A 22880-nucleotide genomic window follows, 5' to 3' on the forward strand; every position below is an offset into this window, starting at 1 on the left:
GGAGAGGAATCCTCAGGTTCCGGCCCCGACTCCACACAAGGTCTTAGGCCCCGGCATCGACGGGAGAGGAATGCCGAGAGGCCCCCGAGGAACTCGCATGGGGACTGGCCTTTCCTGAGGCCACCAGAGCGGGTCCCTGAGGTCCCCGTCGTAAGTCGAGAGCACCTGCCGCAACTCGAGAAAATCCAGGAGGTTTTGCCCTCCAGGCGAGATGAGGCCCATTTCCGCTGAGGCTTCTCGAGGCTAATCACGTCTAACCACTGGAACTTCCAAAGGGTCCTTCACACCCTTGCTGCAACTCAAGAAGTTCCCCGACATACCCGTCTCCACTCGAGAGGAAGCACGTGGGGTCCCGCACACATCCAGGGGAGCCCCGTTTCCGCCTCCTAGCTCGAGATGAGGGATCCTTTCCCTGTTTCGTAGGGAAAGAATTCCCGGCGTTCCCGTCGCATCTCAAGAGGAGGCGCTCTCCACAGGAAAGGCGAGAGGAACTCCAGGGTCATGCCACCATTCCAAGAGTCCCCCAGATGTGTCAGTCCATTCCAGAGGAACCTGTTTTCCCTGCACTGCCTTGACGTTCAAGCCGAGGATCGACTCCCACCACGTGTGCACGTGGGACAGCCCTGTGGGAAAGCCTCGTGGGAAAGCCTCGTGGGAAAGACTCGAGGGAAAACCATAGATCCTTTGATCCACGCGGCGGACTGCGTGACACTGCTGCTACCGCTCTGGAGGAAAGCGCAAGTGCATGCCCGCATTCGAGACGAGGACTGACTCCCCTGGGGAGACTCCAGAAGTACCCCAAGATCCATGTCAGCACTGGAGAGGAATCCTCAGGTTCCGGCCCCGACTCCACACAAGGTCTTAGGCCCCGGCATCGACGGGAGAGGGATCCCGAGAGGCCCCCGAGGAACTCGCATGGGGACTGGCCTTTCCTGAGTCCACCAGAGCGGGTCCCTGAGGTCCCCGTCTTAAGTCGAGAGCACCTGCCGCAACTCGAGAAAATCCAGGAGGTTTTGCCCTCCAGGCGAGATGAGGCCCATTTCCGCTGAGGCTTCTCGAGGCTAATCACGTCTAACCACTGGAACTTCCAAAGGGTCCTTCACAGCATTGCTGCAACTCAAGAAGTTCCCCGACATACCCGTCTCCACTCGAGAGGAAGCACGTGGGGTCCCGCACACATCCAGGGGAGCCCCGTTTCCGCCTCCTAGCTCGAGATGAGGGATCCTTTCCCTGTTTCGTAGGGAAAGAATTCCCGGCGTTCCCGTCGCATCTCAAGAGGAGGCGCTCTCCACAGGAAAGCCGAGAGGAACTCCAGGGTCATGCCACCATTCCAAGAGTCCCCCAGATGTGTCAGTCCATTCCAGAGGAACCTGTTTTCCCTGCACTGCCTTGACGTTCAAGCCGAGGATCCACTCCCACCACGTGTGCACGTGGGACAGCCCTGTGGGAAAGCCTCGTGGGAAAGCCTCGTGGGAAAACTCGAGGGAAAACCATAGATCATTTGATCCACGCGGCGGACTGCGTGACACTGCTGCTACCGCTCTGGAGGAAAGCGCAAGTGCATGCCCGCATTCGAGACGAGGACTGACTCCCCTGGGGAGACTCCAGAAGTACCCCAAGATCCATGTCAGCACTGGAGAGGAATCCTCAGGTTCCGGCCCCGACTCCACGCAAGGTCTTAGGCCCCGGCATCGACGGGAGAGTAATCCCGAGAGGCCCCCGAGGAATTAGCATGGGGACTGGCCTTTTCTGAGGCCACCAGAGCGGGTCCCTGAGGTCCCCGTCGTAAGTCGAGAGCACCTGCCGTAACTCGAGAAAATCCAGGAGGTTTTGCCCTCCAGGCGAGATGAGGCCCATTTCCGCTGAGGCTTATCGAGGCTAATCAGGTCTAACAACTGGAACTTCCAAAGGGTCCTTCACACCCTTGCTGCAACTCAAGAAGTTCCCCGACATACCCGTCTCCACTCGAGAGGAAGCACGTGGGGTCCCGCACACATCCAGGGGAGCCCCGTTTCCGCCTCCTAGCTCGAGATGAGGGATCCTTTCCCTGTTTCGTAGGGAAAGAATTCCCGGCGTTCCCGTCGCATCTCAAGAGGAGGCGCTCTCCACAGGAAAGCCGAGAGGAACTCCAGGGTCATGCCACCATTCCAAGAGTCCCCCAGATGTGTCAGTCCATTCCAGAGGAACCTGTTTTCCCTGCACTGCCTTGACGTTCAAGCCGAGGATCCACTCCCACCACGTGTGCACGTGGGACAGCCCTGTGGGAAAGCCTCGTGGGAAAGCCTCGTGGGAAAACTCGAGGGAAAACCATAGATCATTTGATCCACGCGGCGGACTGCGTGACACTGCTGCTACCGCTCTGGAGGAAAGCGCAAGTGCATGCCCGCATTCGAGACGAGGACTGACTCCCCTGGGGAGACTCCAGAAGTACCCCAAGATCCATGTCAGCACTGGAGAGGAATCCTCAGGTTCCGGCCCCGACTCCACGCAAGGTCTTAGGCCCCGGCATCGACGGGAGAGTAATCCCGAGAGGCCCCCGAGGAATTAGCATGGGGACTGGCCTTTTCTGAGGCCACCAGAGCGGGTCCCTGAGGTCCCCGTCGTAAGTCGAGAGCACCTGCCGTAACTCGAGAAAATCCAGGAGGTTTTGCCCTCCAGGCGAGATGAGGCCCATTTCCGCTGAGGCTTATCGAGGCTAATCAGGTCTAACAACTGGAACTTCCAAAGGGTCCTTCACACCCTTGCTGCAACTCAAGAAGTTCCCCGACATACCCGTCTCCACTCGAGAGGAAGCACGTGGGGTCCCGCACACATCCAGGGGAGCCCCGTTTCCGCCTCCTAGCTCGAGATGAGGGATCCTTTCCCTGTTTCGTAGGGAAAGAATTCCCGGCGTTCCCGTCGCATCTCAAGAGGAGGCGCTCTCCACAGGAAAGGCGAGAGGAACTCCAGGGTCATGCCACCATTCCAAGAGTCCCCCAGATGTGTCAGTCCATTCCAGAGGAACCTGTTTTCCCTGCACTGCCTTGACGTTCAAGCCGAGGATCGACTCCCACCACGTGTGCACGTGGGACAGCCCTGTGGGAAAGCCTCGTGGGAAAGCCTCGTGGGAAAGACTCGAGGGAAAACCATAGATCCTTTGATCCACGCGGCGGACTGCGTGACACTGCTGCTACCGCTCTGGAGGAAAGCGCAAGTGCATGCCCGCATTCGAGACGAGGACTGACTCCCCTGGGGAGACTCCAGAAGTACCCCAAGATCCATGTCAGCACTGGAGAGGAATCCTCAGGTTCCGGCCCCGACTCCACACAAGGTCTTAGGCCCCGGCATCGACGGGAGAGGGATCCCGAGAGGCCCCCGAGGAACTCGCATGGGGACTGGCCTTTCCTGAGTCCACCAGAGCGGGTCCCTGAGGTCCCCGTCGTAAGTCGAGAGCACCTGCCGCAACTCGAGAAAATCCAGGAGGTTTTGCCCTCCAGGCGAGATGAGGCCCATTTCCGCTGAGGCTTCTCGAGGCTAATCACGTCTAACCACTGGAACTTCCAAAGGGTCCTTCACAGCATTGCTGCAACTCAAGAAGTTCCCCGACATACCCGTCTCCACTCGAGAGGAAGCACGTGGGGTCCCGCACACATCCAGGGGAGCCCCGTTTCCGCCTCCTAGCTCGAGATGAGGGATCCTTTCCCTGTTTCGTAGGGAAAGAATTCCCGGCGTTCCCGTCGCATCTCAAGAGGAGGCGCTCTCCACAGGAAAGCCGAGAGGAACTCCAGGGTCATGCCACCATTCCAAGAGTCCCCCAGATGTGTCAGTCCATTCCAGAGGAACCTGTTTTCCCTGCACTGCCTTGACGTTCAAGCCGAGGATCCACTCCCACCACGTGTGCACGTGGGACAGCCCTGTGGGAAAGCCTCGTGGGAAAGCCTCGTGGGAAAACTCGAGGGAAAACCATAGATCCTTTGATCCACGCGGCGGACTGCGTGACACTGCTGCTACCGCTCTGGAGGAAAGCGCAAGTGCATGCCCGCATTCGAGACGAGGACTGACTCCCCTGGGGAGACTCCAGAAGTACCCCAAGATCCATGTCAGCACTGGAGAGGAATCCTCAGGTTCCGGCCCCGACTCCACACAAGGTCTTAGGCCCCGGCATCGACGGGAGAGTAATCCCGAGAGGCCCCCGAGGAATTAGCATGGGGACTGGCCTTTTCTGAGGCCACCAGAGCGGGTCCCTGAGGTCCCCGTCGTAAGTCGAGAGCACCTGCCGTAACTCGAGAAAATCCAGGAGGTTTTGCCCTCCAGGCGAGATGAGGCCCATTTCCGCTGAGGCTTATCGAGGCTAATCAGGTCTAACAACTGGAACTTCCAAAGGGTCCTTCACACCCTTGCTGCAACTCAAGAAGTTCCCCGACATACCCGTCTCCACTCGAGAGGAAGCACGTGGGGTCCCGCACACATCCAGGGGAGCCCCGTTTCCGCCTCCTAGCTCGAGATGAGGGATCCTTTCCCTGTTTCGTAGGGAAAGAATTCCCGGGGTTCCCGTCGCATCTCAAGAGGAGGCGCTCTCCACAGGAAAGGCGAGAGGAACTCCAGGGTCGTGCCACCATTCCAAGAGTCCCCCAGATGTGTCAGTCCATTCCAGAGGAACATGTTTTCCCTGCACTGCCTTGACGTTCAAGCCGAGGATCCACTGCCACCACGTGTGCACGTGGGACAGCCCTGTGGGAAAGCCTCGTGGGAAAGCCTCGTGGGAAAGACACGAGGGAAAACAATAGATCCTTTGATCCACGCGGCGGACTGCGTGACACTGCTGCTACCGCTCTGGAGGAAAGCGCAAGTGCATGCCCGCATTCGAGAAGAGGACTGACTCCCCTGGGGAGACTCCAGAAGTACCCCAAGATCCATGTCAGCACTGGAGAGGAATCCTCAGGTTCCGGCCCCGACTCCACACAAGGTCTTAGGCCCCGGCATCGACGGGAGAGGAATCCCGAGAGGCCCCCGAGGAACTCGCATGGGGACTGGCCTTTCCTGAGTCCACCAGAGCGGGTCCCTGAGGTCCCCGTCGTAAGTCGAGAGCACCTGCCGCAACTCGAGAAAATCCAGGAGGTTTTGCCCTCCAGGCGAGATGAGGCCCATTTCCGCTGAGGCTTCTCGAGGCTAATCACGTCTAACCACTGGAACTTCCAAAGGGTCCTTCACACCCTTGCTGCAACTCAAGAAGTTCCCCGACATACCCGTCTCCACTCGAGAGTAAGCACGTGGGGTCCCGCACACATCCAGGGCAGCCCCGTTTCCGCCTCCTAGCTCGAGATGAGGGATCCTTTCATTGTTTCGTAGGGAAAGAATTCCCGGCGTTCCCGTGGCATCTCAAGAGGAGGCGATCTCCACAGGAAAGGCGAGAGGAACTCCAGGGTCGTGCCACCATTCCAAGAGTCCCCCAGATGTGTCAGTCCATTCCAGAGGAACCTGTTTTCCCTGCACTGCCTTGACGTTCAAGCCGAGGATCCACTCCCACCACGTGTGCACGTGGGACAGCCCTGTGGGAAAGCCTCGTGGGAAAGCCTCGTGGGAAAGACTCGAGGGAAAACCATAGATCCTTTGATCCACGCGGCGGACTGCGTGACACTGCTGCTACCGCTCTGGAGGAAAGCGCAAGTGCATGCCCGCATTCGAGACGAGGACTGACTCCCCTGGGGAGACTCCAGAAGTACCCCAAGATCCATGTCAGCACTGGAGAGGAATCCTCAGGTTCCGGCCCCGACTCCACACAAGGTCTTAGGCCCCGGCATCGACGGGAGAGGAATGCCGAGAGGCCCCCGAGGAACTCGCATGGGGACTGGCCTTTCCTGAGGCCACCAGAGCGGGTCCCTGAGGTCCCCGTCGTAAGTCGAGAGCACCTGCCGCAACTCGAGAAAATCCAGGAGGTTTTGCCCTCCAGGCGAGATGAGGCCCATTTCCGCTGAGGCTTCTCGAGGCTAATCACGTCTAACCACTGGAACTTCCAAAGGGTCCTTCACACCCTTGCTGCAACTCAAGAAGTTCCCCGACATACCCGTCTCCACTCGAGAGGAAGCACGTGGGGTCCCGCACACATCCAGGGGAGCCCCGTTTCCGCCTCCTAGCTCGAGATGAGGGATCCTTTCCCGTAGGGAAAGAATTCCCGGCGTTCCCGTCGCATCTCAAGAGGAGGCGCTCTCCACAGGAAAGGCGAGAGGAACTCCAGGGTCGTGCCACCATTCCAAGAGTCCCCCAGATGTGTCAGTCCATTCCAGAGGAACCTGTTTTCCCTGCACTGCCTTGACGTTCAAGCCGAGGATCCACTCCCACCACGTGTGCACGTGGGACAGCCCTGTGGGAAAGCCTCGTGGGAAAGCCTCGTGGGAAAGACTCGAGGGAAAACCATAGATCCTTTGATCCACGCGGCGGACTGCGTGACACTGCTGCTACCGCTCTGGAGGAAAGCGCAAGTGCATGCCCGCATTCGAGACGAGGACTGACTCCCCTGGGGAGACTCCAGAAGTACCCCAAGATCCATGTCAGCACTGGAGAGGAATCCTCAGGTTCCGGCCCCGACTCCACACAAGGTCTTAGGCCCCGGCATCGACGGGAGAGGAATGCCGAGAGGCCCCCGAGGAACTCGCATGGGGACTGGCCTTTCCTGAGGCCACCAGAGCGGGTCCCTGAGGTCCCCGTCGTAAGTCGAGAGCACCTGCCGCAACTCGAGAAAATCCAGGAGGTTTTGCCCTCCAGGCGAGATGAGGCCCATTTCCGCTGAGGCTTCTCGAGGCTAATCACGTCTAACCACTGGAACTTCCAAAGGGTCCTTCACACCCTTGCTGCAACTCAAGAAGTTCCCCGACATACCCGTCTCCACTCGAGAGGAAGCACGTGGGGTCCCGCACACATCCAGGGGAGCCCCGTTTCCGCCTCCTAGCTCGAGATGAGGGATCCTTTCCCTGTTTCGTAGGGAAAGAATTCCCGGCGTTCCCGTCGCATCTCAAGAGGAGGCGCTCTCCACAGGAAAGCCGAGAGGAACTCCAGGGTCATGCCACCATTCCAAGAGTCCCCCAGATGTGTCAGTCCATTCCAGAGGAACCTGTTTTCCCTGCACTGCCTTGACGTTCAAGCCGAGGATCGACTCCCACCACGTGTGCACGTGGGACAGCCCTGTGGGAAAGCCTCGTGGGAAAGCCTCGTGGGAAAGACTCGAGGGAAAACCATAGATCCTTTGATCCACGCGGCGGACTGCGTGACACTGTTGCTACCGCTCTGGAGGAAAGCGCAAGTGCATGCCCGCATTCGAGACGAGGACTGACTCCCCTGGAGAGACTCCAGAAGTACCCCAAGATCCATGTCAGCACTGGAGAGGAATCCTCAGGTTCCGGCCCCGACTCCACACAAGGTCTTAGGCCCCGGCATCGACGGGAGAGGGATCCCGAGAGGCCCCCGAGGAACTCGCATGGGGACTGGCCTTTCCTGAGTCCACCAGAGTGGGTCCCTGGGGTCCCCGTCGTAAGTCGAGAGCACCTGCCGCAACTCGAGAAAATCCAGGAGGTTTTGCCCTCCAGGCGAGATGAGGCCCATTTCCGCTGAGGCTTCTCGAGGCTAATCACGTCTAACCACTGGAACTTCCAAAGGGTCCTTCACAGCATTGCTGCAACTCAAGAAGTTCCCCGACATACCCGTCTCCACTCGAGAGGAAGCACGTGGGGTCCCGCACACATCCAGGGGAGCCCCGTTTCCGCCTCCTAGCTCGAGATGAGGGATCCTTTCCCTGTTTCCTAGGGAAAGAATTCCCGGCGTTCCCGTCGCATCTCAAGAGGAGGCGCTCTCCACAGGAAAGGCGAGAGGAACTCCAGGGTCATGCCACCATTCCAAGAGTCCCCCAGATGTGTCAGTCCATTCCAGAGGAACCTGTTTTCCCTGCACTGCCTTGACGTTCAAGCCGAGGATCGACTCCCACCACGTGTGCACGTGGGACAGCCCTGTGGGAAAGCCTCGTGGGAAAGCCTCGTGGGAAAGACTCGAGGGAAAACCATAGATCCTTTGATCCACGCGGCGGACTGCGTGACACTGTTGCTACCGCTCTGGAGGAAAGCGCAAGTGCATGCCCGCATTCGAGACGAGGACTGACTCCCCTGGAGAGACTCCAGAAGTACCCCAAGATCCATGTCAGCACTGGAGAGGAATCCTCAGGTTCCGGCCCCGACTCCACACAAGGTCTTAGGCCCCGGCATCGACGGGAGAGGGATCCCGAGAGGCCCCCGAGGAACTCGCATGGGGACTGGCCTTTCCTGAGTCCACCAGAGTGGGTCCCTGGGGTCCCCGTCGTAAGTCGAGAGCACCTGCCGCAACTCGAGAAAATCCAGGAGGTTTTGCCCTCCAGGCGAGATGAGGCCCATTTCCGCTGAGGCTTCTCGAGGCTAATCACGTCTAACCACTGGAACTTCCAAAGGGTCCTTCACAGCATTGCTGCAACTCAAGAAGTTCCCCGACATACCCGTCTCCACTCGAGAGGAAGCACGTGGGGTCCCGCACACATCCAGGGGAGCCCCGTTTCCGCCTCCTAGCTCGAGATGAGGGATCCTTTCCCTGTTTCCTAGGGAAAGAATTCCCGGCGTTCCCGTCGCATCTCAAGAGGAGGCGCTCTCCACAGGAAAGGCGAGAGGAACTCCAGGGTCATGCCACCATTCCAAGAGTCCCCCAGATGTGTCAGTCCATTCCAGAGGAACCTGTTTTCCCTGCACTGCCTTGACGTTCAAGCCGAGGATCGACTCCCACCACGTGTGCACGTGGGACAGCCCTGTGGGAAAGCCTCGTGGGAAAGCCTCGTGGGAAAACTCGAGGGAAAACCATAGATCCTTTGATCCACGCGGCGGACTGCGTGACACTGCTGCTACCGCTCTGGAGGAAAGCGCAAGTGCATGCCCGCATTCGAGAAGAGGACTGACTCCCCTGGGGAGACTCCAGAAGTACCCCAAGATCCATGTCAGCACTGGAGAGGAATCCTCAGGTTCCGGCCCCGACTCCACACAAGGTCTTAGGCCCCGGCATCGACGGGAGAGGAATCCCGAGAGGCCCCCGAGGAACTCGCATGGGGACTGGCCTTTCCTGAGTCCACCAGAGCGGGTCCCTGAGGTCCCCGTCGTAAGTCGAGAGCATCTGCCGCAACTCGAGAAAATCCAGGAGGTTTTGCCCTCCAGGCGAGATGAGGCCCATTTCCGCTGAGGCTTCTCGAGGCTAATCACGTCTAACCACTGGAACTTCCAAAGGGTCCTTCACACCCTTACTGCAACTCAAGAAGTTCCCCGACATACCCGTCTCCACTCGAGAGTAAGCACGTGGGGTCCCGCACACATCCAGGGCAGCCCCGTTTCCGCCTCCTAGCTCGAGATGAGGGATCCTTTCCCTATTTCGTAGGGAAAGAATTCCCGGCGTTTCCGTCGCATTTCAAGAGGAGGCGCTCTCCACAGGAAAGGCGAGAGGAACTCCAGGGTCGTGCCACCATTCCAAGAGTCCCCCAGATGTGTCAGTCCATTCCAGAGGAACCTGTTTTCCCTGCACTGCCTTGACGTTCAAGCCGAGGATCGACTCCCACCACGTGTGCACGTGGGACAGCCCTGTGGGAAAGCCTCGTGGGAAAGCCTCGTGGGAAAGACTCGAGGGAAAACCATAGATCCTTTGATCCACGCGGCGGACTGCGTGACACTGCTGCTACCGCTCTGGAGGAAAGCGCAAGTGCATGCCCGCATTCGAGACGAGGACTGACTCCCCTGGGGAGACTCCAGAAGTACCCCAAGATCCATGTCAGCACTGGAGAGGAATCCTCAGGTTCCGGCCCCGACTCCACACAAGGTCTTAGGCCCCGGCATCGACGGGAGAGGAATGCCGAGAGGCCCCCGAGGAACTCGCATGGGGACTGGCCTTTCCTGAGGCCACCAGAGCGGGTCCCTGAGGTCCCCGTCGTAAGTCGAGAGCACCTGCCGCAACTCGAGAAAATCCAGGAGGTTTTGCCCTCCAGGCGAGATGAGGCCCATTTCCGCTGAGGCTTCTCGAGGCTAATCACGTCTAACCACTGGAACTTCCAAAGGGTCCTTCACACCCTTGCTGCAACTCAAGAAGTTCCCCGACATACCCGTCTCCACTCGAGAGGAAGCACGTGGGGTCCCGCACACATCCAGGGGAGCCCCGTTTCCGCCTCCTAGCTCGAGATGAGGGATCCTTTCCCTGTTTCGTAGGGAAAGAATTCCCGGCGTTCCCGTCGCATCTCAAGAGGAGGCGCTCTCCACAGGAAAGCCGAGAGGAACTCCAGGGTCATGCCACCATTCCAAGAGTCCCCCAGATGTGTCAGTCCATTCCAGAGGAACCTGTTTTCCCTGCACTGCCTTGACGTTCAAGCCGAGGATCCACTCCCACCACGTGTGCACGTGGGACAGCCCTGTGGGAAAGCCTCGTGGGAAAGCCTCGTGGGAAAACTCGAGGGAAAACCATAGATCCTTTGATCCACGCGGCGGACTGCGTGACACTGCTGCTACCGCTCTGGAGGAAAGCGCAAGTGCATGCCCGCATTCGAGACGAGGACTGACTCCCCTGGGGAGACTCCAGAAGTACCCCAAGATCCATGTCAGCACTGGAGAGGAATCCTCAGGTTCCGGCCCCGACTCCACACAAGGTCTTAGGCCCCGGCATCGACGGGAGAGGAATGCCGAGAGGCCCCCGAGGAACTCGAATGGGGACTGGCCTTTCCTGAGGCCACCAGAGCGGGTCCCTGAGGTCCCCATCGTAAGTCGAGAGCACCTGCCGCAACTCGAGAAAATCCAGGAGGTTTTGCCCACCAGGCGAGATGAGGCCCATTTCCGCTGAGGCTTCTCGAGGCTAATCACATCTAACCGCTGGAACGTCCAAAGGGTCCTTCACACCCTTGCTGCAACTCAAGAAGTTCCCCGACATACCCGTCTCCACTCGAGAGGAAGCACGTGGGTTCCCGCACACATCCAGGGGAGCCCCGTTTCCGCCTCCTAGCTCGAGATGAGGGATCCTTTCCCTGTTTCGTAGGGAAAGAATTCCCGGCGTTCCCGTCGCATCTCAAGAGGAGGCGCTCTCCACAGGAAAGGCGAGAGGAACTCCAGGGTCGTGCCACCATTCCAAGAGTCCCCCAGATGTGTCAGTCCATTCCAGAGGAACATGTTTTCCCTGCACTGCCTTGACGTTCAAGCCGAGGATCCACTCCCACCACGTGTGCACGTGGGACAGCCCTGTGGGAAAGCCTCGTGGGAAAGCCTCGTGGGAAAGACTCGAGGGAAAACCATAGATCCTTTGATCAACGCGGCGGACTGCGTGACACTGCTGCTACCACTCTGGAGGAAAGCGCAAGTGCATGCCCGCATTCGAGACGAGGACTGACTCCCCTGGGGAGACTCCAGAAGTACCCCAAGATCCATGTCAGCACTGGAGAGGAATCCTCAGGTTCCGGCCCCGACTCCACACAAGGTGTTAGGCCCCGGCATCGACGGGAGAGGAATGCCGAGAGGCCCCCGAGGAACTCGCATGGGGACTGGCCTTTCCTGAGTCCACCAGAGCGGGTCCCTGAGGTCCCCGTCGTAAGTGTAGAGCACCTGCCGCAACTCGAGAAAATCCAGGAGGTTTTGCCCTCCAGGCGAGATGAGGCCCATTTCCGCTGAGGCTTCTCGAGGCTAATCACGTCTAACCACTGGAACTTCCAAAGGGTCCTTCACACCCTTGCTGCAACTCAAGAAGTTCCCCGACATACCCGTCTCCACTCGAGAGGAAGCACGTGGGGTCCCGCACACATCCAGGGGAGCCCCGTTTCCGCCTCCTAGCTCGAGATGAGGGATCCTTTCCCTGTTTCGTAGGGAAAGAATTCCCGGCGTTCCCGTCGCATCTCAAGAGGAGGCGCTCTCCACAGGAAAGGCGAGAGGAACTCCAGGGTCGTGCCACCATTCCAAGAGTCCCCCAGATGTGTCAGTCCATTCCAGAGGAACCTGTTTTCCCTGCACTGCCTTGACGTTCAAGCGGATGATCCACTCCCACCACGTGTGCACGTGGGACAGCCCTGTGGGAAAGCCTCGTGGGAAAGCCTCGTGGGAAAGACTCGAGGGAAAACCATAGATCCTTTGATCCACGCGGCGGACTGCGTGACACTGCTGCTACCACTCTGGAGGAAAGCGCAAGTGCATGCCCGCATTCGAGACGAGGACTGACTCCCCTGGGGAGACTCCAGAAGTACCCCAAGATCCATGTCAGCACTGGAGAGGAATCCTCAGGTTCCGGCCCCGACTCCACACAAGGTGTTAGGCCCCGGCATCGACGGGAGAGGAATGCTGAGAGGCCCCCGAGGAACTCGCATGGGGACTGGCCTTTCCTGAGGCCACCAGAGCGGGTCCCTGAGGTCCCCGTCGTAAGTCGAGAGCACCTGCCGCAACTCGAGAAAATCCAGGAGGTTTTGCCCTCCAGGCGAGATGAGGCCCATTTCCGCTGAGGCTTCTCGAGGCTAATCACGTCTAACCACTGGAACTTCCAAAGGGTCCTTCACACCCTTGCTGCAACTCAAGAAGTTCCCCGACATACCCGTCTCCACTCGAGAGGAAGCACGTGGGGTCCCGCACACATCCAGGGGAGCCCCGTTTCCGCCTCCTAGCTCGAGATGAGGGATCCTTTCCCTATTTCGTAGGGAAAGAATTCCCGGCGTTCCCGTCGCATCTCAAGAGGAGGCGCTCTCCACAGGAAAGCCGAGAGGAACTCCAGGGTCATGCCACCATTCCAAGAGTCCCCCAGATGTGTCAGTCCATTCCAGAGGAACCTGTTTTCCCTGCACTGCCTTGACGTTCAAGCCGAGGATCGACTCCCACCACGTGTGCACGTGGGACAGCCCTGTGGGAAAGCCTCGTGGGAAAGCCTCGTGGGAAAACTCGAGGGAAAACCATAGATCCTTTGATCCACGCGGCGGACTGCGTGACACTGCTGCTACCGCTCTGGAGGAAAGCGCAAGTGCATGCCCGCATTCGAGACGAGGACTGACTCCCCTGGGGAGACTCCAGAAGTACCCCAAGATCCATGTCAGCACTGGAGAGGAATCCTCAGGTTCCGGCCCCGACTCCACACAAGGTCTTAGGCCCCGGCATCGACGGGAGAGGAATGCCGAGAGGCCCCCGAGGAACTCGCATGGGGACTGGCCTTTCCTGAGGCCACCAGAGCGGGTCCCTGAGGTCCCCGTCGTAAGTCGAGAGCACCTGCCGTAACTCGAGAAAATCCAGGAGGTTTTGCCCTCCAGGCGAGATGAGGCCCATTTCCGCTGAGGCTTCTCGAGGCTAATCACGTCTAACCACTGGAACTTCCAAAGGGTCCTTCACACCCTTGCTGCAACTCAAGAAGTTCCCCGACATACCCGTCTCCACTCGAGAGGAAGCACGTGGGGTCCCGCACACATCCAGGGGAGCCCCGTTTCCGCCTCCTAGCTCGAGATGAGGGATCCTTTCCCTGTTTCGTAGGGAAAGAATTCCTGGCGTTCCCGTCGCATCTCAAGAGGAGGCGCTCTCCACAGGAAAGGCGAGAGGAACTCCAGGGTCGTGCCACCATTCCAAGAGTCCCCCAGATGTGTCAGTCCATTCCAGAGGAACCTGTTTTCCCTGCACTGCCTTGACGTTCAAGCCGAGGATCCACTCCCACCACGTGTGCACGTGGGACAGCCCTGTGGGAAAGCCTCGTGGGAAAGCCTCGTGGGAAAGACTCGAGGGAAAACCATAGATCCTTTGATCCACGCGGCGGACTGCGTGACACTGCTGCTACCGCTCTGGAGGAAAGCGCAAGTGCATGCCCGCATTCGAGACGAGGACTGACTCCCCTGGGGAGACTCCAGAAGTACCCCAAGATCCATGTCAGCACTGGAGAGGAATCCTCAGGTTCCGGCCCCGACTCCACACAAGGTCTTAGGCCCCGGCATCGACGGGAGAGGAATGCCGAGAGGCCCCCGAGGAACTCACATGGGGACTGGCCTTTCCTGAGGCCACCAGAGCGGGTCCCTGAGGTCCCCGTCGTAAGTCGAGAGCACCTGCCGCAACTCGAGAAAATCCAGGAGGTTTTGCCCTCCAGGCGAGATGAGGCCCATTTCCGCTGAGGCTTCTCGAGGCTAATCACGTCTAACCACTGGAACTTCCAAAGGGTCCTTCACACCCTTGCTGCAACTCAAGAAGTTCCCCGACATACCCGTCTCCACTCGAGAGGAAGCACGTGGGGTCCCGCACACATCCAGGGGAGCCCCGTTTCCGCCTCCTAGCTCGAGATGAGGGATCCTTTCCCTGTTTCGTAGGGAAAGAATTCCCGGCATTCCCGTCGCATCTCAAGAGGAGGCGCTCTCCACAGGAAAGGCGAGAGGAACTCCAGGGTCGTGCCACCATTCCAAGAGTCCCCCAGATGTGTCAGTCCATTCCAGAGGAACCTGTTTTCCCTGCACTGCCTTGACGTTCAAGCCGAGGATCGACTCCCACCACGTGTGCACGTGGGACAGCCCTCTGGGAAAGCCTCGTGGGAAAGCCTCATGGGAAAGACTCGAGGGAAAACCATAGATCCTTTGATCCACGCGGCGGACTGCGTGACACTGTTGCTACCGCTCTGGAGGAAAGCGCAAGTGCATGCCCGCATTCGAGACGAGGACTGACTCCCCTGGGGAGACTCCAGAAGTACCCCAAGATCCATGTCAGCACTGGAGAGGAATCCTCAGGTTCCGGCCCCGACTCCACACAAGGTCTTAGGCCCCGGCATCGACGGGAGAGGGATCCCGAGAGTCCCCCGAGGAACTCGCATGGGGACTGGCCTTTCCTGAGTCCACCAGAGCGGGTCCCTGAGGTCCCCGTCGTAAGTCGAGAGCACCTACCGCAACTCGAGAAAATCCAGGAGGTTTTGCCCTCCAGGCGAGATGAGGCCCATTTCCGCTGAGGCTTCTCGAGGCTAATCACGTCTAACCACTGGAACTTCCAAAGGGTCCTTCACAGCATTGCTGCAACTCAAGAAGTTCCCCGACATACCCGTCTCCACTCGAGAGGAAGCACGTGGGGTCCCGCACACATCCAGGGGAGCCCCGTTTCCGCCTCCTAGCTCGAGATGAGGGATCCTTTCCCTGTTTCGTAGGGAAAGAATTCCCGGCGTTCCCGTCGCATCTCAAGAGGAGGCGCTCTCCACAGGAAAGCCGAGAGGAACTCCAGGGTCATGCCACCATTCCAAGAGTCCCCCAGATGTGTCAGTCCATTCCAGAGGAAACTGTTTTCCCTGCACTGCCTTGACGTTCAAGCCGAGGATCGACTCCCACCACGTGTGCACGTGGGACAGCCCTGTGGGAAAGCCTCGTGGGAAAGCCTCGTGGGAAAACTCGAGGGAAAACCATAGATCCTTTGATCCACGCGGCGGACTGCGTGACACTGCTGCTACCGCTCTGGAGGAAAGCGCAAGTGCATGCCCGCATTCGAGACGAGGACTGACTCCCCTGGGGAGACTCCAGAAGTACCCCAAGATCCATGTCAGCACTGGAGAGGAATCCTCAGGTTCCGGCCCCGACTCCACACAAGGTCTTAGGCCCCGGCATCGACGGGAGAGGAATGCCGAGAGGCCCCCGAGGAACTCGCATGGGGACTGGCCTTTCCTGAGGCCACCAGAGCGGGTCCCTGAGGTCCCCGTCGTAAGTCGAGAGCACCTGCCGCAACTCGAGAAAATCCAGGAGGTTTTGCCCTCCAGGCGAGATGAGGCCCATTTCCGCTGAGGCTTCTCGAGGCTAATCACGTCTAACCACTGGAACTTCCAAAGGGTCCTTCACACCCTTGCTGCAACTCAAGAAGTTCCCCGACATACCCGTCTCCACTCGAGAGGAAGCACGTGGGGTCCCGCACACATCCAGGGGAGCCCCGTTTCCGCCTCCTAGCTCGAGATGAGGGATCCTTTCCCTGTTTCGTAGGGAAAGAATTCCCGGCGTTCCCGTCGCATCTCAAGAGGAGGCGCTCTCCACAGGAAAGCCGAGAGGAACTCCAGGGTCATGCCACCATTCCAAGAGTCCCCCAGATGTGTCAGTCCATTCCAGAGGAACCTGTTTTCCCTGCACTGCCTTGACGTTCAAGCCGAGGATCGACTCCCACCACGTGTGCACGTGGGACAGCCCTGTGGGAAAGCCTCGTGGGAAAGCCTCGTGGGAAAACTCGAGGGAAAACCATAGATCCTTTGATCCACGCGGCGGACTGCGTGACACTGCTGCTACCGCTCTGGAGGAAAGCGCAAGTGCATGCCCGCATTCGAGACGAGGACTGACTCCCCTGGGGAGACTCCAGAAGTACCCCAAGATCCATGTCAGCACTGGAGAGGAATCCTCAGGTTCCGGCCCCGACTCCACACAAGGTCTTAGGCCCCGGCATCGACGGGAGAGGAATGCCGAGAGGCCCCCGAGGAACTCGCATGGGGACTGGCCTTTCCTGAGGCCACCAGAGCGGGTCCCTGAGGTCCCCGTCGTAAGTCGAGAGCACCTGCCGCAACTCGAGAAAATCCAGGAGGTTTTGCCCTCCAGGCGAGATGAGGCCCATTTCCGCTGAGGCTTCTCGAGGCTAATCACGTCTAACCACTGGAACTTCCAAAGGGTCCTTCACACCCTTGCTGCAACTCAAGAAGTTCCCCGACATACCCGTCTCCACTCGAGAGGAAGCACGTGGGGTCCCGCACACATCCAGGGGAGCCCCGTTTCCGCCTCCTAGCTCGAGATGAGGGATCCTTTCCCTGTTTCGTAGGGAAAGAATTCCCGGCGTTCCCGTCGCATCTCAAGAGGAGGCGCTCTCCACAGGAAAGCCGAGAGGAACTCCAGGGTCATGCCACCATTCCAAGAGTCCCCCAGATGTGTCAGTCCATTCCAGAGGAACCTGTTTTCCCTGCACTGCCTTGACGTTCAAGCCGAGGATCGACTCCCACCACGTGTGCACGTGGGACAGCCCTGTGGGAAAGCCTCGTGGGAAAGCCTCGTGGGAAAACTCGAGGGAAAACCATAGATCCTTTGATCCACGCGGCGGACTGCGTGACACTGCTGCTACCGCTCTGGAGGAAAGCGCAAGTGCATGCCCGCATTCGAGACGAGGACTGACTCCCCTGGGGAGACTCCAGAAGTACCCCAAGATCCATGTCAGCACTGGAGAGGAATCCTCAGGTTCCGGCCCCGACTCCACACAAGGTCTTAGGCCCCGGCATCGACGGGAGAGGAATGCCGAGAGGCCCCCGAGGAACTCGCATGGGGACTGGCCTTTCCTGAGGCCACCAGAGCGGGTCCCTGAGGTCCCCGTCGTAAGTCGAGAGCACCTGCCGCAACTCGAGAAAATCCAGGAGGTTTTGCCCTCCAGGCGAGATGAGGCCCATTTCCGCTGAGGCTTCTCGAGGCTAATCACGTCTAACCACTGGAACTTCCAAAGGGTCCTTCACACCCTTGCTGCAAATCAAGAAGTTCCCCGACATACCCGTCTCCACTCGAGAGGAAGCACGTGGGGTCCCGCACACATCCAGGGGAGCCCCGTTTCCGCCTCCTAGCTCGAGATGAGGGATCCTTTCCCTGTTTCGTAGGGAAAGAATTCCCGGCATTCCCGTCGCATTTCAAGAGGAGGCGCTCTCCACAGGAAAGGCGAGAGGAACTCCAGGGTCATGCCACCATTCCAAGAGTCCCCCAGATGTGTCAGTCCATTCCAGAGGAACCTGTTTTCCCTGCACTGCCTTGACGTTCAAGCCGAGGATCGACTCCCACCACGTGTGCACGTGGGACAGCCCTGTGGGAAAGCCTCGTGGGAAAGCCTCGTGGGAAAGACTCGAGGGAAAACCATAGATCCTTTGATCCACGCGGCGGACTGCGTGACACTGTTGCTACCGCTCTGGAGGAAAGCGCAAGTGCATGCCCGCATTCGAGACGAGGACTGACTCCCCTGGGGAGACTCCAGAAGTACCCCAAGATCCATGTCAGCACTGGAGAGGAATCCTCAGTTTCCGGCCCCGACTCCACACAAGGTCTTAGGCCCCGGCATCGACGGGAGAGGGATCCCGAGAGTCCCCCGAGGAACTCGCATGGGGACTGGCCTTTCCTGAGTCCACCAGAGCGGGTCCCTGAGGTCCCCGTCGTAAGTCGAGAGCACCTACCGCAACTCGAGAAAATCCAGGAGGTTTTGCCCTCCAGGCGAGATGAGGCCCATTTCCGCTGAGGCTTCTCGAGGCTAATCACGTCTAACCACTGGAACTTCCAAAGGGTCCTTCACAGCATTGCTGCAACTCAAGAAGTTCCCCGACATACCCGTCTCCACTCGAGAGGAAGCACGTGGGGTCCCGCACACATCCAGGGGAGCCCCGTTTCCGCCTCCTAGCTCGAGATGAGGGATCCTTTCCCTGTTTCGTAGGGAAAGAATTCCCGGCGTTCCCGTCGCATCTCAAGAGGAGGCGCTCTCCACAGGAAAGGCGAGAGGAACTCCAGGGTCATGCCACCATTCCAAGAGTCCCCCAGATGTGTCAGTCCATTCCAGAGGAACCTGTTTTCCCTGCACTGCCTTGACGTTCAAGCCGAGGATCGACTCCCACCACGTGTGCACGTGGGACAGCCCTGTGGGAAAGCCTCGTGGGAAAGCCTCGTGGGAAAGACTCGAGGGAAAACCATAGATCCTTTGATCCACGCGGCGGACTGCGTGACACTGCTGCTACCGCTCTGGAGGAAAGCGCAAGTGCATGCCCGCATTCGAGACGAGGACTGACTCCCCTGGGGAGACTCCAGAAGTACCCCAAGATCCATGTCAGCACTGGAGAGGAATCCTCAGGTTCCGGCCCCGACTCCACACAAGGTCTTAGGCCCCGGCATCGACGGGAGAGGAATGCCGAGAGGCCCCCGAGGAACTCGCATGGGGACTGGCCTTTCCTGAGGCCACCAGAGCGGGTCCCTGAGGTCCCCGTCGTAAGTCGAGAGCACCTGCCGCAACTCGAGAAAATCCAGGAGGTTTTGCCCTCCAGGCGAGATGAGGCCCATTTCCGCTGAGGCTTCTCGAGGCTAATCACGTCTAACCACTGGAACTTCCAAAGGGTCCTTCACAGCATTGCTGCAACTCAAGAAGTTCCCCGACATACCCGTCTCCACTCGAGAGGAAGCACGTGGGGTCCCGCACACATCCAGGGGAGCCCCGTTTCCGCCTCCTAGCTCGAGATGAGGGATCCTTTCCCTGTTTCGTAGGGAAAGAATTCCCGGCGTTCCCGTCGCATCTCAAGAGGAGGCGCTCTCCACAGGAAAGCCGAGAGGAACTCCAGGGTCATGCCACCATTCCAAGAGTCAACCAGATGTGTCAGTCCATTCCAGAGGAACCTGTTTTCCCTGCACTGCCTTGACGTTCAAGCCGAGGATCGACTCCCACCACGTGTGCACGTGGGACAGCCCTGTGGGAAAGCCTCGTGGGAAAGCCTCGTGGGAAAACTCGAGGGAAAACCATAGATCCTTTGATCCACGCGGCGGACTGCGTGACACTGCTGCTACCGCTCTGGAGGAAAGCGCAAGTGCATGCCCGCATTCGAGACGAGGACTGACTCCCCTGGGGAGACTCCAGAAGTACCCCAAGATCCATGTCAGCACTGGAGAGGAATCCTCAGGTTCCGGCCCCGACTCCACACAAGGTCTTAGGCCCCGGCATCGACGGGAGAGGAATGCCGAGAGGCCCCCGAGGAACTCGCATGGGGACTGGCCTTTCCTGAGGCCACCAGAGCGGGTCCCTGAGGTCCCCATCGTAAGTCGAGAGCACCTGCCGCAACTCGAGAAAATCCAGGAGGTTTTGCCCACCAGGCGAGATGAGGCCCATTTCCGCTGAGGCTTCTCGAGGCTAATCACATCTAACCGCTGGAACTTCCAAAGGGTCCTTCACACCCTTGCTGCAACTCAAGAAGTTCCCCGACATACCCGTCTCCACTCGAGAGGAAGCACGTGGGGTCCCGCACACATCCAGGGGAGCCCCGTTTCCGCCTCCTAGCTCGAGATGAGGGATCCTTTCCCTGTTTCGTAGGGAAAGAATTCCCGGCGTTCCCGTCGCATCTCAAGAGGAGGCACTCTCCACAGGAAAGGCGAGAGGAACTCCAGGGTCGTGCCACCATTCCAAGAGTCCCCCAGATGTGTCAGTCCATTCCAGAGGAACCTGTTTTCCCTGCACTGCCTTGACGTTCAAGCCGAGGATCCACTCCCACCACGTGTGCACGTGGGACAGCCCTGTGGGAAAGCCTCGTGGGAAAGCCTCGTGGGAAAGACTCGAGGGAAAACCATAGATCCTTTGATCCACGCGGCGGACTGCGTGACACTGCTGCTACCGCTCTGGAGGAAAGCGCAAGTGCATGCCCGCATTCGAGACGAGGACTGACTCCCCTGGGGAGACTCCAGAGGTACCCCAAGATCCATGTCAGCACTGGAGAGGAATCCTCAGGTTCCGGCCCCGACTCCACACAAGGTCTTAGGCCCCGGCATCGACGGGAGAGGAATGCCGAGAGGCCCCCGAGGAACTCGAATGGGGACTGGCCTTTCCTGAGGCCACCAGAGCGGGTCCCTGAGGTCCCCATCGTAAGTCGAGAGCACCTGCCGCAACTCGAGAAAATCCAGGAGGTTTTGCCCTCCAGGCGAGATGAGGCCCATTTCCGCTGAGGCTTCTCGAGGCTAATCACATCTAACCGCTGGAACTTCCAAAGGGTCCTTCACACCCTTGCTGCAACTCAAGAAGTTCCCCGACATACCCTTCTCCACTCGAGAGGAAGCACGTGGGTTCCCGCACACATCCAGGGGAGCCCCGTTTCCGCCTCCTAGCTCGAGATGAGGGATCCTTTCCCTGTTTCGTAGGGAAAGAATTCCCGGCGTTCCCGTCGCATCTCAAGAGGAGGCGCTCTCCACAGGAAAGGCGAGAGGAACTCCAGGGTCGTGCCACCATTCCAAGAGTCCCCCAAATGTGTCAGTCCATTCCAGAGGAACCTGTTTTCCCTGCACTGCCTTGACGTTCAAGCCGAGGATCAACTCCCACCACGTGTGCACGTGGGACAGCCCTGTGGGAAAGCCTCGTGGGAAAGCCTCATGGGAAAGACTCGAGGGAAAAACATAGATCCTTTGATCCACGCGGCGGACTGCGTGACACTGCTGCTACCACTCTGGAGGAAAGCGCAAGTGCATGCCCGCATTCGAGACGAGGACTGACTCCCCTGGGGAGACTCCAGAAGTACCCCAAGATCCATGTCAGCACTGGAGAGGAATCCTCAGGTTCCGGCCCCGACTCCACACAAGGTCTTAGGCCCCGGCATCGACGGGAGAGGAATCCCGAGAGGCCCCCGAGGAACTCGCATGGGGACTGGCCTTTCCTGAGGCCACCAGAGCGGGTCCCTGAGGTCCCCGTCGTAAGTCGAGAGCACCTGCCGCAACTCGAGAAAATCCAGGAGGTTTTGCCCTCCAGGCGAGATGAGGCCCATTTCCGCTGAGGCTTCTCGAGGCTAATCACGTCTAACCACTGGAACTTCCAAAGGGTCCTTCACACCCTTGCTGCAACTCAAGAAGTTCCCCGACATACCCGTCTCCACTCGAGAGGAAGCACGTGGGGTCCCGCACACATCCAGGGGAGCCCCGTTTCCGCCTCCTAGCTCGAGATGAGGGATCCTTTCCCTCTTTCTTGGGGAAAGAATTCCCGGCGTTGCCGTCGCATCTCTAGAGGAGGCGCTCTCCACAGGAAAGGCGAGAGGAACTCCAGGGTCATGCCACCATTCCAAGAGTCCCCCAGATCTGTCAGTCCATTCCAGAGGAACCTGTTTTCCCTGCACTGCCTTGACGTTCAAGCCGAGGATCCACTCCCACCACGTGTGCACGTGGGACAGCCCTGTGGGAAAGCCTCGTGGGAAAGCCTCGTGGGAAAGACTCGAGGGAAAATCATAGATCCTTTGATCCACGCGGCGGACTGCGTGACACTGCTGCTACCGCTCTGGAGGAAAGCGCAAGTGCATGCCCGCATTCGAGACGAGGACTGACTCCCCTGTGGAGACTCCAGAAGTACCCCAAGATCCATGTCAGCACTGGAGAGGAATCCTCAGGTTCCGGCCCCGACTCCACACAAGGTCTTCGGCCCCGGCATCGACGGGAGAGGAATCCCGAGAGGGCCCCGCGGAACTCGCATGGGGACTGGCCTTTCCTGAGGCCACCAGAGCAGGTCCCTGAGGTCCTCGTCGTAAGTCGAGAGCACCTGCAGCAACTCCAGAAAATCCAGGAGGTTTTGACCTCAAGGCGAGATGAGGCCCATTTCCGCTGACGCTTCTAGAGGCTAATCACGTCTAAATACTGGAACTTCCAAAGGGTCCTTCACACCCTTGCTGCAACTCAAGAAATTCCCCGACATACCCGTCTCCACTCGAGAGGAAGCACGTGGGTCCCGCACACATCCAGGGGAGCCCCGTTTCCGCCTCCTAGCTCGAGATGAGGGATCCTTTCCCTGTTTCGGAGGGAAAGAATTCCCGGCGTTCCCGTCGCATCTCAAGAGGAGGCGCTCTCCACAGGAAAGGCGAGAGGAACTCCAGGGTCGTGCCACCATTCCAAGAGTCCCCCAGATGTGTTAGTCCAGTCCAGAGGAACCTGTTTTCCCTGCACTGCCTTGACGTTCAAGCCGAGGATCGACTCCCACCACGTGTGCACGTGGGACAGCCCTGTGGGAAAGCCTCGTGGGAAAGCCTCGTGGGAAAGACTCGAGTGAAAACCATAGATCCTTTGGTCCACGCGGCGGACTGCGTGACACTGCTGCTACCGCTCTGGAGGAAGGCGCAAGTGCATGCCCGCATTCGAGACGAGGACTGACTCCCCTGGAGAGACTCCAGAAGTACCCCAAGATCCATGT

The sequence above is a fragment of the Ovis canadensis genome, chromosome 25 (assembly GCF_042477335.2).
Source record: "Ovis canadensis isolate MfBH-ARS-UI-01 breed Bighorn chromosome 25, ARS-UI_OviCan_v2, whole genome shotgun sequence".
Classification (NCBI taxonomy): domain Eukaryota; kingdom Metazoa; phylum Chordata; class Mammalia; order Artiodactyla; family Bovidae; genus Ovis; species Ovis canadensis.